Below are 11,178 nucleotides of genomic sequence, written 5' to 3'. Positions count from 1 at the left end.
AGACTGGATGTCCAGTAGATTTGTGGGCATAGGAAGCAGGCTGCTTTGCATGGCTTCTTTCTGAGCATCTGTAGACTCTCTCTGACTCTCAGAATAGATAGGAGAAGATTTCTGTAGGGTAAAAAGAGTGTCTCTAGCTGGCCCAGTCTGCTGGCATGGAAGGAAGAGCTAGAATCCATACATTGTCAGGACGAGGCCGGTATAGACAAGAATCTGGGCCAGGCTCACCTGGGTACTCTATCTTCAGGTTAAAAGATGTTTCAGTGGCAGGAGAGATCTTGGTGATAACAGTGCTCAGAATGTCTAGTCCTTGCAATTTCCTGCCCCAGTATGAACTGACTGTCCTCTTCAATGGGGGAAAACTTTCCAGGGATCTCAATCACTGTCACAGGATTTATCTTTACCCTTTTTCTCTGTTGTCTTATTGGTTTCCTGTATCTTTTTTGTTTTTTTAATGATTACTGCCTCATTTTCTAGCTTACTTCCAAGAGCTTTTGAAAAGGGTGTGTGGGAGGTCAACAATTTGAGATCTCGAATGTCTGAAAACTACTTTAAATTCTATCTTCATATTTAATTTCCTGTTTATCTGGATCTAAAATTCTGTTTAGAAAATATATTTTTTTTTCAGAATTTGGAAAGCATCTCTTTATTGTCTTCTAGCTTTCCATGTTAGTGCTGAGAAGTTTGTTTGTTTTTGACAGGGTCTCACTATGTAGTTCAGGCTGTCCTTGAACTCACTATGTAGCCCAAGCTGGCCTTGAACTCATGGCAATCCTCCTGCTTCAGCCTCCTAAGTGCTGGGATTACAGGAATGCACCATCACACCTGTCTAATGTGTTGAGAAGTTTTAATGTTCTGTAAGTCACCTGGATTTTCTGTGGAATCTTGTAGAAGCTTTTCTCATCCCCCACTCCAATGCTGTAAAATTTTATAGTAACATACCTTAGTGCGGGTCTGTTTTCATACATTGCATTAAGCTCTTGGTAGATCCTGTTGGTCTCACAAAGCATGTCCTTCAGTTTGGGAAATTTTCTTGAATTATTTCATTGATTTTTGTTTCCTCTACTTTCTTCTTTCTCTCTTCCATTACTTTGATATTTGATTTTAAACTATCCTTATTTTTATCTTTTCATTTTCACATCTGACTTTTTGCTCAATTTTCTGGGCGTTTTCCTGGTTTGTGTCCTCCTACCCAACAGCTGAAATTTTTGTTGTCATTTTCATGTTCTTACTTTTCATGAGGTCCTTTTTATTTTGGCTTCTGAATACTATTTTGTTGAAACACAACATTCTGTCCTTATTCCATGTTTGCAATATTTTCTCCTTTTTCTAAAGGTAATATTGATAATTTTGTTTTGCTTTCTTCTTTTTGCATACACACTGTATTTTCCAAGTTGTTTTGCTATGTCAGGAATCAAACCCAGGGTCTTGGACAAGATCCTGGTAAATGGTTTACCATGCAGACACATACCCAGTTCCCAAGTTTTTCCCTCCTCCTAACCCTACCTCCACTGAACCCAGGGTCTTGTACATGCTAAGTACACACTCCACACCTCTGCCCTTTCTCTTCTTTTGATCATTGCATTTCATGATAATGGCTTTCCTCAGATGTCTAATGATACTTGCAACTTGCTTGATTAAGATCTGACCTAAATTCTAAGATCAGGAATGATCTGAGAGCAAAAGCGATGGTTTTGACTCTGAGCTTCACTCCATTGTGATTTGGGTGAACTCTTTGTTTCAGAATCCCTGGTGTCAGAATCTTTGTGTCTTTCCTCTTAGGCTAATCAAATTCTTAGAGAAGACTCTTCCAGGGACTACCCCTTCTGAGACTTTGAGGACTCTATATAAATCAGATTGATTCTAACTTGGGATCCAGCTTTCCTCACTCTGCTTCCTCTCCCTCCTCTATAATTGGGAAATGAAAGCTTTAACAAACAAATAAACAACTATAGGACTATTATGTGAGGTTAAATTCTGGATCCCAATGTCAATTTTTTATTTCAAAAAAGGAGTTAAACCTGAGTAAGCAGATGCAAAAGTCAAGTAAATTGTGTATATCCTAGCTTTTCAGCTAACTCTTTATTCACTTGGAGTAATGGAGGGAATCCTGGATTGCCAAAACAGCTAAATGTAAGAATTAAAACACTGTGGAGGTAATTCAAGCCTGATACTTGGGCAGAAAAAGAGCCCCCAAACCAATCCTGCTGTATCTGCTCAGAAGGCATTTTCTGAGCTCTGTGCTTGCTGACCTAATATATAGATAGCTCTGTATGCCTAAGCACACAACTTCCTAGGAAAGGGAGGGAGCCCAGGCATCTCAATCTAGAGGGAAAGGAAAATTTCAGAGGAATATACCCCATGGATTATGTACCCACAGATGCACAAAGCAAACTATGTAAAAGTTGCCCTTTTAGATTTTGACTCTTGATAAAGTTTTCAACATTTGAAAAGGGCTTGGTCCTGGAGGAATCAGTCAAAGAATGACTAGCAGGGGCAGTGCAAGGCTAGAACCCCACTTTCCAAACCCATCATTAAAACTTGGGCAGGCCGGGGATTTAGCTCAGTGGTTCCGCTGCTTGCCTCGCAAGCACAAGATCCCAAGTTTGATCCCTGGTACCAAAAAACAAAACAGCAAAAAAACTTGGGCATGGGCCAGGGATTTAGCTCAGTGGTTTCACCACCTGCTACGCAAGCTCAAGGACCCGAGTTCGATCCCTGTCACCAACCCCCCCCCCAAAACCCCCCAAAAACCTTGGGCAATGGTGCTCACTTTGGCAGCACATATACTAAAGTTGGAACAATACAGAGACGATTAGAATGGTCCCTGTGCAAGGACGACACCCAAATTTATGAAGCTTTCTATATTAAAAAACAAAACAAAACAACTTGGGTGATGGCACAAATTAACAGAATGTAATGTAATTTCTAGCAGCCCCAATTTATAGAATCTTAGTAAAAGATGGAACCAGAAGCCTTTAAGATAATCTTAGATTTCATTCTGGTTTTTCTTTCTCTTGCAATTTTTTTCTCATCTGGAAATGTACAGACTTCACACTACTTCTCCTTCTCCTTCTCTTTCTCCTTCTCCTTCTCCTTCCCTTTCCCCTTCCCCTTCCCCTTCCCCTCCTCCTCCTCCTCTTCCTCCTCCTTCTCCTCCTCCTCCTTTTGTTTTATTGTATTTAACTGATTCCATTTATTTGTTTGAATAGGTATTAAATTCATGTTTTTCAGATTTCAGAATGTTCAAGTATTCTATTTTTCTGGCCTTCCAGAAGGCAACCAGTATTATCAGGGAGTTTTTTGTTGTTGTTGTTTGGTTGGTTGGTTTTGTTGTTTGAAACAGGGTCTCACTATGTAGTTCAAGCTGGACTTGAACTCACCATGTAGCCCAGCTGGCCTTAAACTTGAGCCATCCTCCTGCCTCAGCCTCCCAAGTGCTGAGATTATAGCTGCACACCATCACACCTGACCTGTTATGAATTAAATGTAGCTTTCAGAAACATTTTGTGCACATGAAAGTAAGTATGTACATGTTCCTTTTTTTCCTCCTTCCTTGTTGTACAAATTTTTTTTCCTTTTGAGACCAGTCTGGCTATTTCCAGGCTGGCTTAGAAGTGCAGTCTCCCTGCCTTAGCCTCCCATAGTGCTAGTAATACAGGCATGTGCCAGAGTGCCCAGCAATGGTAGCATTCAATACAAGATTTTGGCACCTATCTTCTACTATACAATTGGTTTTTTTGTTTTGTTTTGTTTTTTTGGTTCCGGAGATCGAACTCGGGTCCTTGCACTTGTGAGGCAGGTGGCGGAACCACTGAGCTAAATCCCCAACCCCTCCTACTATACAATTGTTGATGTTGGACATTTTTTTTCCAGTTTTTTGAGAGAAGGTCTCGCTTTATAGTGCAGGCTGGCCTTAAACTTAACTATGTAGCCCAAACTAGCCTCGAACTCATTGCAATCCTCCTGCCTCAGCCTCCTGAGTGCTGGGATTAGAGGCATGGGCCACCACACCTGGCTTGTTGAACGTATTTCTTTGCAACATTCCGTCGCATGGGTAAACCATGGTGTATTTAACCAATGCACCATAGATGAACCATGGGGCCATTTCATTCTTACCTTTTTGCTGGGGAAGGGCTTTCTTTCCTAGTTTTTCCCTCCACTCTTCTCTTTTTTTGTTTCTAAAAAATGGCATATTTACATTTAGAATTTTAGTAGCTATTGCCAAATTACACCCTTAAAAGTGGTAGCAAATTACAGTCTCATGAAGTAGGTATGATAATGGTTATTTTTTTTCACAGCTTGACAATATATGTTATTCTCAAACTCTAAAATATTTGTCTAACAGGCATTTGCTTCTTTGATTGTTTGTTTTGGTGCTGGGTACTGAACCTGCTCTACTCCACTTCACCCCATGCTATCTATGCTATGACTGAGCCCCAAGACATTAAATTTTTTTTTTCAATTTTTTTTGGTACCAGGGATCGAACTCAGGTTCTTGCACTTACGAGGCAGGCGGTGGAACCACTGAGCTAAATCCCCAACCCTCAAGACATTAATTTTTAAGTAGTATTTCTCACAATCTAATTACACTAAAGATAGATGACTGCCTTTAGTAAAATGATTGTCATTTGGCAAAATTTACAAAATATGGAAAAGCAAAATGAGATGACTTAAAAAATTAAACATAGTAACCAAATTACAATTTTGGGAATATTTACACTCAGTAAAAAATTATATTCCTTCTCTTCTGTTTTTTGAATACAAATATGGTAACATGTCCATTTTTTTTTTCAAGACAAGGTCTCACTATGTAGTTCAGGCTGGCCTTGAACTCACTATGTAGCCCATGCTAGCCTTGAGCTCATAGTGATCCTCCTGCCTCAGCCTCCCAAATACTGGGATTATAGGCATGAACCACTACACCCAGCTTCCATGTTGTTTCATAAATCACTTTAAAAGTTAATAGCACACGATGAACATTTTATATATCATTACATTTTTCTCTTTAATATATATATTTATTTTTTTTTTGGCACTGGGATCAAACTCATGACCTTGTACTTGCGAGGCAGGCATGGTACCACTGAGCTAAATCCCCAGCCCTATTTAAATTTTTATTACAAAAATGTTAAAACATATGTAAAAGTAGATAGAATGTCATAATGGACATTCATATGCATCCTATCTAGATTTAAAAATTAACATCTTCCCATTTCATCTATTTCTTTTTCTTTTCTGATATTCTAATAGGTTTATGGACTGTTGACATTTTATCCTAAAAACATTTTACTTTTTCCCTCTTTTCTTCTTACTACATGTTTGCAGTACATAATGAATACATCCATTTGAGTAGTTGGTACATGTACATGACACATCTTAATTCTTTTTGTGTCTCTTTCCCTCCCCCCATCTCTTGATCCTCTTCCCATTTGCAAAAGATATATTTCTCTGTTTTCTATTATCTATCTTTTATTTTGCTCTTTATTTATACTTTGGGTTTCTCATATCTAATTATGTTTTTCTAGATCTTAGTAAAACCTCTATTAATCTGGTATTACTATAAATCTTTTTACATATAATTATGTGATATGTACAATTATGCAAATTTCAGCCTTTTAATATGAATACCTAAACATATAAGTGCATGATTATGTATTTGCATAAATTACCTGCATTATGTATTTTATATATACATTATGCAAACAAATACTCCTGTAAATATATGTTTATGTATTAGAATTGAAGGGCTACCCCGAGGCAAAAATGGCTGAATGGGCAGCCTCAGTATCCTTAGGTACCCAGCACTCTTATCTTTTTTTTTTTTTTTGGTACCGGGGATTGAACTCAGGTCCTTGCGCTTGCACAGCAGGCGGTGAAACCACTGAACTAAATCCCCGGCCCTACCAGCACTCTTATTTTAAGAGTCCCAGTAAAACCACTCACACAAAGTTCCTATAAATATAAAACAATACATATTCAAGACTGCATATGTCTTTTAAAACTTCTCTCTCTCTCTCTCTCTTTTTTTTTTGGTACCAGGGATCAAACTCAGGACCTTGCATTTTCGAGGCAGTCACGGTGCCACTGAGCTAACTCCCTGGCCCTAAACCTCTAAACAACATTAGCTGCAAGGCAGCTGGGGAAGACTTAATATCTTTGTTTTAAAGATCAGAAAACCAAGGTTCCATGAAGTTAGGAACTTGCTATGGGACATACGCTAATGAGTAGCAATGGGGTTCAAACTTGTCATTTTATTTTAAAATCAAATATTTTTCCTCCCTAGGGTTTTGCATCTGTAGAAGAACTGTAAGGTAGAGATGCTTTCCATAAAGTGATACATTGATGGTGTGGTATTTAGGCTTTGGAGGAAGATATTTGGGCTGGGAGTTTGAGATGAGCTGCTAAGGGTCTGCCTTGGAGAAGGAATAAATTGGGGAGATTTTGTAAAGGAAGAACTAATGGGATTTAGGAATGCTCTGGATACCAGAAAAGAGGAAGAGGGATCAGGAAAGATGTCAAGATTTGAGTTTAGATAAGGAAGAATTCAAACTAGAAGCTGATTTGGTTTGAATCTTGGTTCTACGATTAATCAGCTCTCTGAATTTTTGTTTCTGTACTTCCATTATCTCATCCAAAAATTGGGGCAATAAAAGTACCTGCTTGATAGGATAATGGAGGTTAAAAAATGCCTGGTAAATAATAAGCACTCAATAAATATTAGATATTTTAAAGCCATTAGTGGGACCCCCATGTGCACTGCCGGAGCCAATGGAGCATATACTGGGGGTGAGTCATGTTGATCCATCAAATCCCATCCTCAGCTATAGCTCACTTGCTTACCAGGAGTCAGAGCTTCTCATTAAATCTCCCCTCCATTCAGAACTCAGTCTCTCCATTGTACTGCTGCTCTGTCCTGTCTTTGGTCCCTGCACACATAACTGAGGGAGTGGAGAGGGCAAGCCCAGATCTGGCAGTGACCTTATCGAGACTTTTCCACCACTCTTGTTGGCTCATCGGAAACACTTGCTCACTATTCAGGGCAGCCTGTTTCCAAGGAATTTATCCGTGGGCTGGAATTGAGGTGTGTGCGTGAACCTCAGCTGCTCCCAGGGCTTGCTCTTTCCTTCTCCCCACCCCAAGTTCACCGCTGGATTTGGACCTGTTCTCCATAATCGCAGCCAGGGTGACAGCAAGGTGTGATGGATGGACAAGGAGCCACGAAGTGGCACGGCGCTTGGTCAGTAACCCAAGGCTGTGTTTATGAGAAGGAAGAGGCTGTTTCCTGGAGCAAGTATAATGCCGCTCTAAAAAAGGCAGGGGAAATACATCATGCAAGGGAGCATAACCCTGGGAGGGCCGCTGGGAATCGAGTACCAGAGAAACCCTGGCAGGTCAAGGTGCCTCTGACAAGGCCTTTTTTATAGGCCATTTGCGTGAGGGTTTGCTGCTGTTCCCTGCAGGGCTGACAGCCACTCAAGGTCTCAGCGGGGAGCTTGGAAGCTAATCTTAGCTGTCACTTTCCAGGCCTTCTCCACTGGTCCTGCTGATGCATTTAGAAAAGAAGTAAACTCTATTGTTATAAAAACTGCAAAAATGACAATTTTGGTTGTTGACTCTTGCACAGCTGCAAATAGATTTCAATCATCACCTCCTTCCCTTCACAAACTCAGGGCGAAAGAAAATTGAACTGGATCCCAGTGGTCAGAGAGGCACCAGAATGTGTTTTTCCTAAGGTGTTAATATTGTTCTTTATCCCTAAGGATTCTTGTTCCTCTGACTTGCTTGAAGGTCCTGCTATGCTAGAAAGGAGGCTCAGGATAAAATGAGCACTGAATACAGTATTATTCCTATGACTGTTGTAACAAGTGACCATAAGTTTAGTGGTTCTACACAATAGAAATTTATTTTCTTACTGTTCTGGAAATGAGAAGTTCAAACTGAGTCTTATGAGGTTGAAATCATGGTGCAGTAGGGCTATTTCCTTCAGAAGGCTCCAAGGGTGAGTGTTCCTTGCCTCTTTCAGCTTCTGGTGGCTGCTTTCATTTCTTGGCTTGTGGACCCTTCCTCCATTTTCAAAGCCAGCAGAACAGTGTCCTCTATATCTGAATCTGCTTCTTCCTGCTTCTGTCATGTGGCTTTTCTTTTCTTTTTTCTTGTTTTAATAGTCGATCTTTCTCTGCCTATCTCTCTCTCTCTCTTTTTTTTGGTACTGGGGATCGAACTCAGCACCTTGTGCTTTTGAGGCAGGCACGGTGCCACTGAGCTAAATCCCCGGCCCTGCCTGCCTCTTGTAGGATACTTGGGATTAATTTAGGGTCCACCTGGATAATTCAGAGTAATCTCATCTCAAAATCCTGCAAAATCCTTTTTGCCATATAAGGTAATACCCACAGATCCCAGGGGTAGGACCTGGATATCTCTGAGTGCTGTGATATTTACGTGAATGTATCAACTTGACTGGGCTAAGGGATACCCAGATAGCTGGTAAAACATTATTTATGTGTCTGTGAGAGTGCTTCTGGAAGAGATTAACATTTGAATCAGTAGACTAAATAACTAAGTTCTACTCTCTGTATTGTGGAAGGAAATCTACCAGTCTGTTGAGTGCCTGAATAGGATGAAAGGTAGAGGAAAGGTAAATTTGGTCTCTCTGCTTGAGCTGAGATACTGATCTACACTGGGACATCAGACATCAGCATTCCTGGTTCTCAGGCTTTAGGACACACATCAGGACTCATACTACTGGCCCCTGGATTCACCAGCATTCAGAATTAGACTATTACACCACAGGCTTTCCTGATTCTTCAGCTTGCTGATAGCAGGTTGTGGGACTTACCCCTATGACTACATGAGCCATTTCTGTAATAAATCTATCTATCTATCTATCTATCTATCTATCTATCTATCTCTCCTATTGGTTCTGTTTCTCTGGAAAACTTTAATTAATACAAAGAACACTATTATTATAAAAGCCTACCAAACCCTCAAATGTAGTAGGAATTTATTGAGCATTTACTGTGTACCAAGTCTTGTGATAAATGTCTTAATGCAGGTACTCGTTTAATTCACTAACCCTATAAAGTAGGTACTGCCTCTAATTTGCAGAGAATAATAGATAATGCTCATTTAATTCTCTGTATATGCTACCTTCTCATCTTGACTTAGATATATTAATTCTTTTAATCCTCAGAGGAACCTATAAGGTAGGAAACTATCTCCATTTTTGAGATGGTGAAGCTGAGGCATAATTAGGTTAAGTGACTTGCCCAAGATCTTCAAGTAAGAAGAAAAATTGGAAGGTGTATCCAAGCACATAGCCCTTGAGCTTTCTGCCAGTCCAGCTTTGTTCTTCTTACTTTATAGCAAAAGAAGTTTACCTGGTTTTGATTCTCCTTATTCCATAGATAAGGTGAAAGTGGTACTGTGATCTGAAGGTCATCTAGAAGGTCAATTGACCAAATATTAGTTCTTTCCATTACCTGGGTGTGTTCCTTTTCACTCAGTATTGTCCTTTGTATCTAAACAATCTTGAAGGAATAATATATTGTCATTGTGTGAATAGGTTTACTGGGTAGTTTTTATAATGAAAGAGAAGCATGAAAATGGAGAGTTAATAAAGAGAAAACTGGGATGACAGGGCCAAAAGTCACAACAAGGGTGGAGGTTTTGGAAGTTAAACAACTCAGCTTCTGTTCTGGGAGGAAGAGGTCATGGTGAAAAGAGGAGTGGGAGGCGGGGAAGGGGGGCAAGCTTGATAAATGAGAACCCACAGAAGCCAAGTTTGCTTCAAGGCAACCAATCTGAAAGTGTGGAATGAATGAACAACCAAGTACTGGGGAGGGCACTTTACTGGGAAGCAAAATGGGGAGACAAGAAAATGAAAGGGACTCACTCTATCAGATTTTTCAACCTAATGGAACCCCAGTACATTTTACAATCTGTTAATTCATTAAACTTACAGTGTGCTCAAAACTTTTCTAATAGCTGCCACTAAAGAGGCTTTCACCATCTTGAGTGCAATCATTATATAATGCCTTGGTCCCAAACTGACAACCTAAGGTCCTAGTTCTAGAAGTAATAGTGTTCTTCCCAAAGTATTTAGCAAATTGAAATAGAATGTATTATTATTTTAAATATGTACTTCCCAGTTCATCACACTTGTCATATTCTATATTGGCATATTACCAACCCATTTCATTTACTTATCCAGCCCCTGAAAGCATTTGGGTTTGCAGTCTTTTGCCCTACAACAAGGGCTGCCAAACTTTCAAAATGAAATCTGCTAAGCCCAGGAGAGCTGTGCTTACAACCATCTTAGTAACTCTAGATGGTCACAACCTGACTTTTTAACCTTTCAGCCTCATGTATCCACTAAGTGTACTCCATCAGATTCATGGGTCATGAATTTTATTGCCACAAATTATAGGTCAGACCATTTCTTATTTTGTTCTTTTGCCCTAGGGTGCCCTGGAAGGCTATAGTCTGTCTCTCCTTTTGAGTCAATGGGAAGTGTTTGTCCTAGTGACTTTTCACAAGTGGGCAAGATTAACATTTAGTCTCCACATGGATATGGATTATGTGGCAGAGAAGATGGTTTGGGTCAAGACTCACTGGGGGCTGGCCGGGTTTGAGAACCAATGGAACATCAGATGATTCTGCCCTTGACTGATCTTGTGGCTCAGTAGTAGAGCACTTGCCTAGCATGGATGAGGACCTGAGTTTGATCTTCACTACTGGAAAACAACAACAACAAAACAAAAGCTGTTCACATAGATGATTCTGCCCAAATGGATAAGACATTGAAAATAGAAGAGAACTTAGACTTATTTATTCAACTAATATTTATTGAATGCTAATATTTTACTAGATGATGGAGGTCATAGCAATAAAAGGCAAAGTCCCTGCTCTCATGAAACATCTAATAATGCTGCTACTCAGAAATCAAATTTGTAATTCAACCCTTTTCTATAGACAAGGAAATTAGGATTAGATTGGGCACATAGAGCTCATTAGTGGTAAAAAGCAGGACTGAAAGTAAGGTTGGAGACAGATTCCCAGGGTTTTCCTACTTCCTATTTACTTCTGAGTTGTTATAATCTACTTTCATCTTCCAAATGATCTGTCTCAAACCATTCTAATAAATTGACCTTATTGAAGTTCCTGAACTTGATTATT

General features: G+C 39.7%; 1 non-coding gene across 1 annotated transcript; it reads left to right on the top strand.

The window, feature by feature from the left end:
• The first annotated feature begins 2,765 nt into the window (after positions 1 to 2,765).
• LOC147825684 (U6 spliceosomal RNA) lies at positions 2,766 to 2,872 on the top strand. The gene has a single exon (XR_015440617.1). It is a non-coding gene; the product is annotated as a U6 spliceosomal RNA (small nuclear RNA).
• Positions 2,873 to 11,178: the final 8,306 nt, after the last annotated feature.

This window comes from Heterocephalus glaber, unplaced genomic scaffold (genome assembly GCF_053883595.1).
Source record: "Heterocephalus glaber isolate CG9 unplaced genomic scaffold, H.glaber_assembly_v1.0 deba00001497, whole genome shotgun sequence".
Classification (NCBI taxonomy): Eukaryota; Metazoa; Chordata; class Mammalia; order Rodentia; family Bathyergidae; genus Heterocephalus; species Heterocephalus glaber.
The sequence above is the reverse complement of the archived record's forward strand: the minus strand, read 5'-3'. Positions and strand labels throughout refer to the sequence as shown.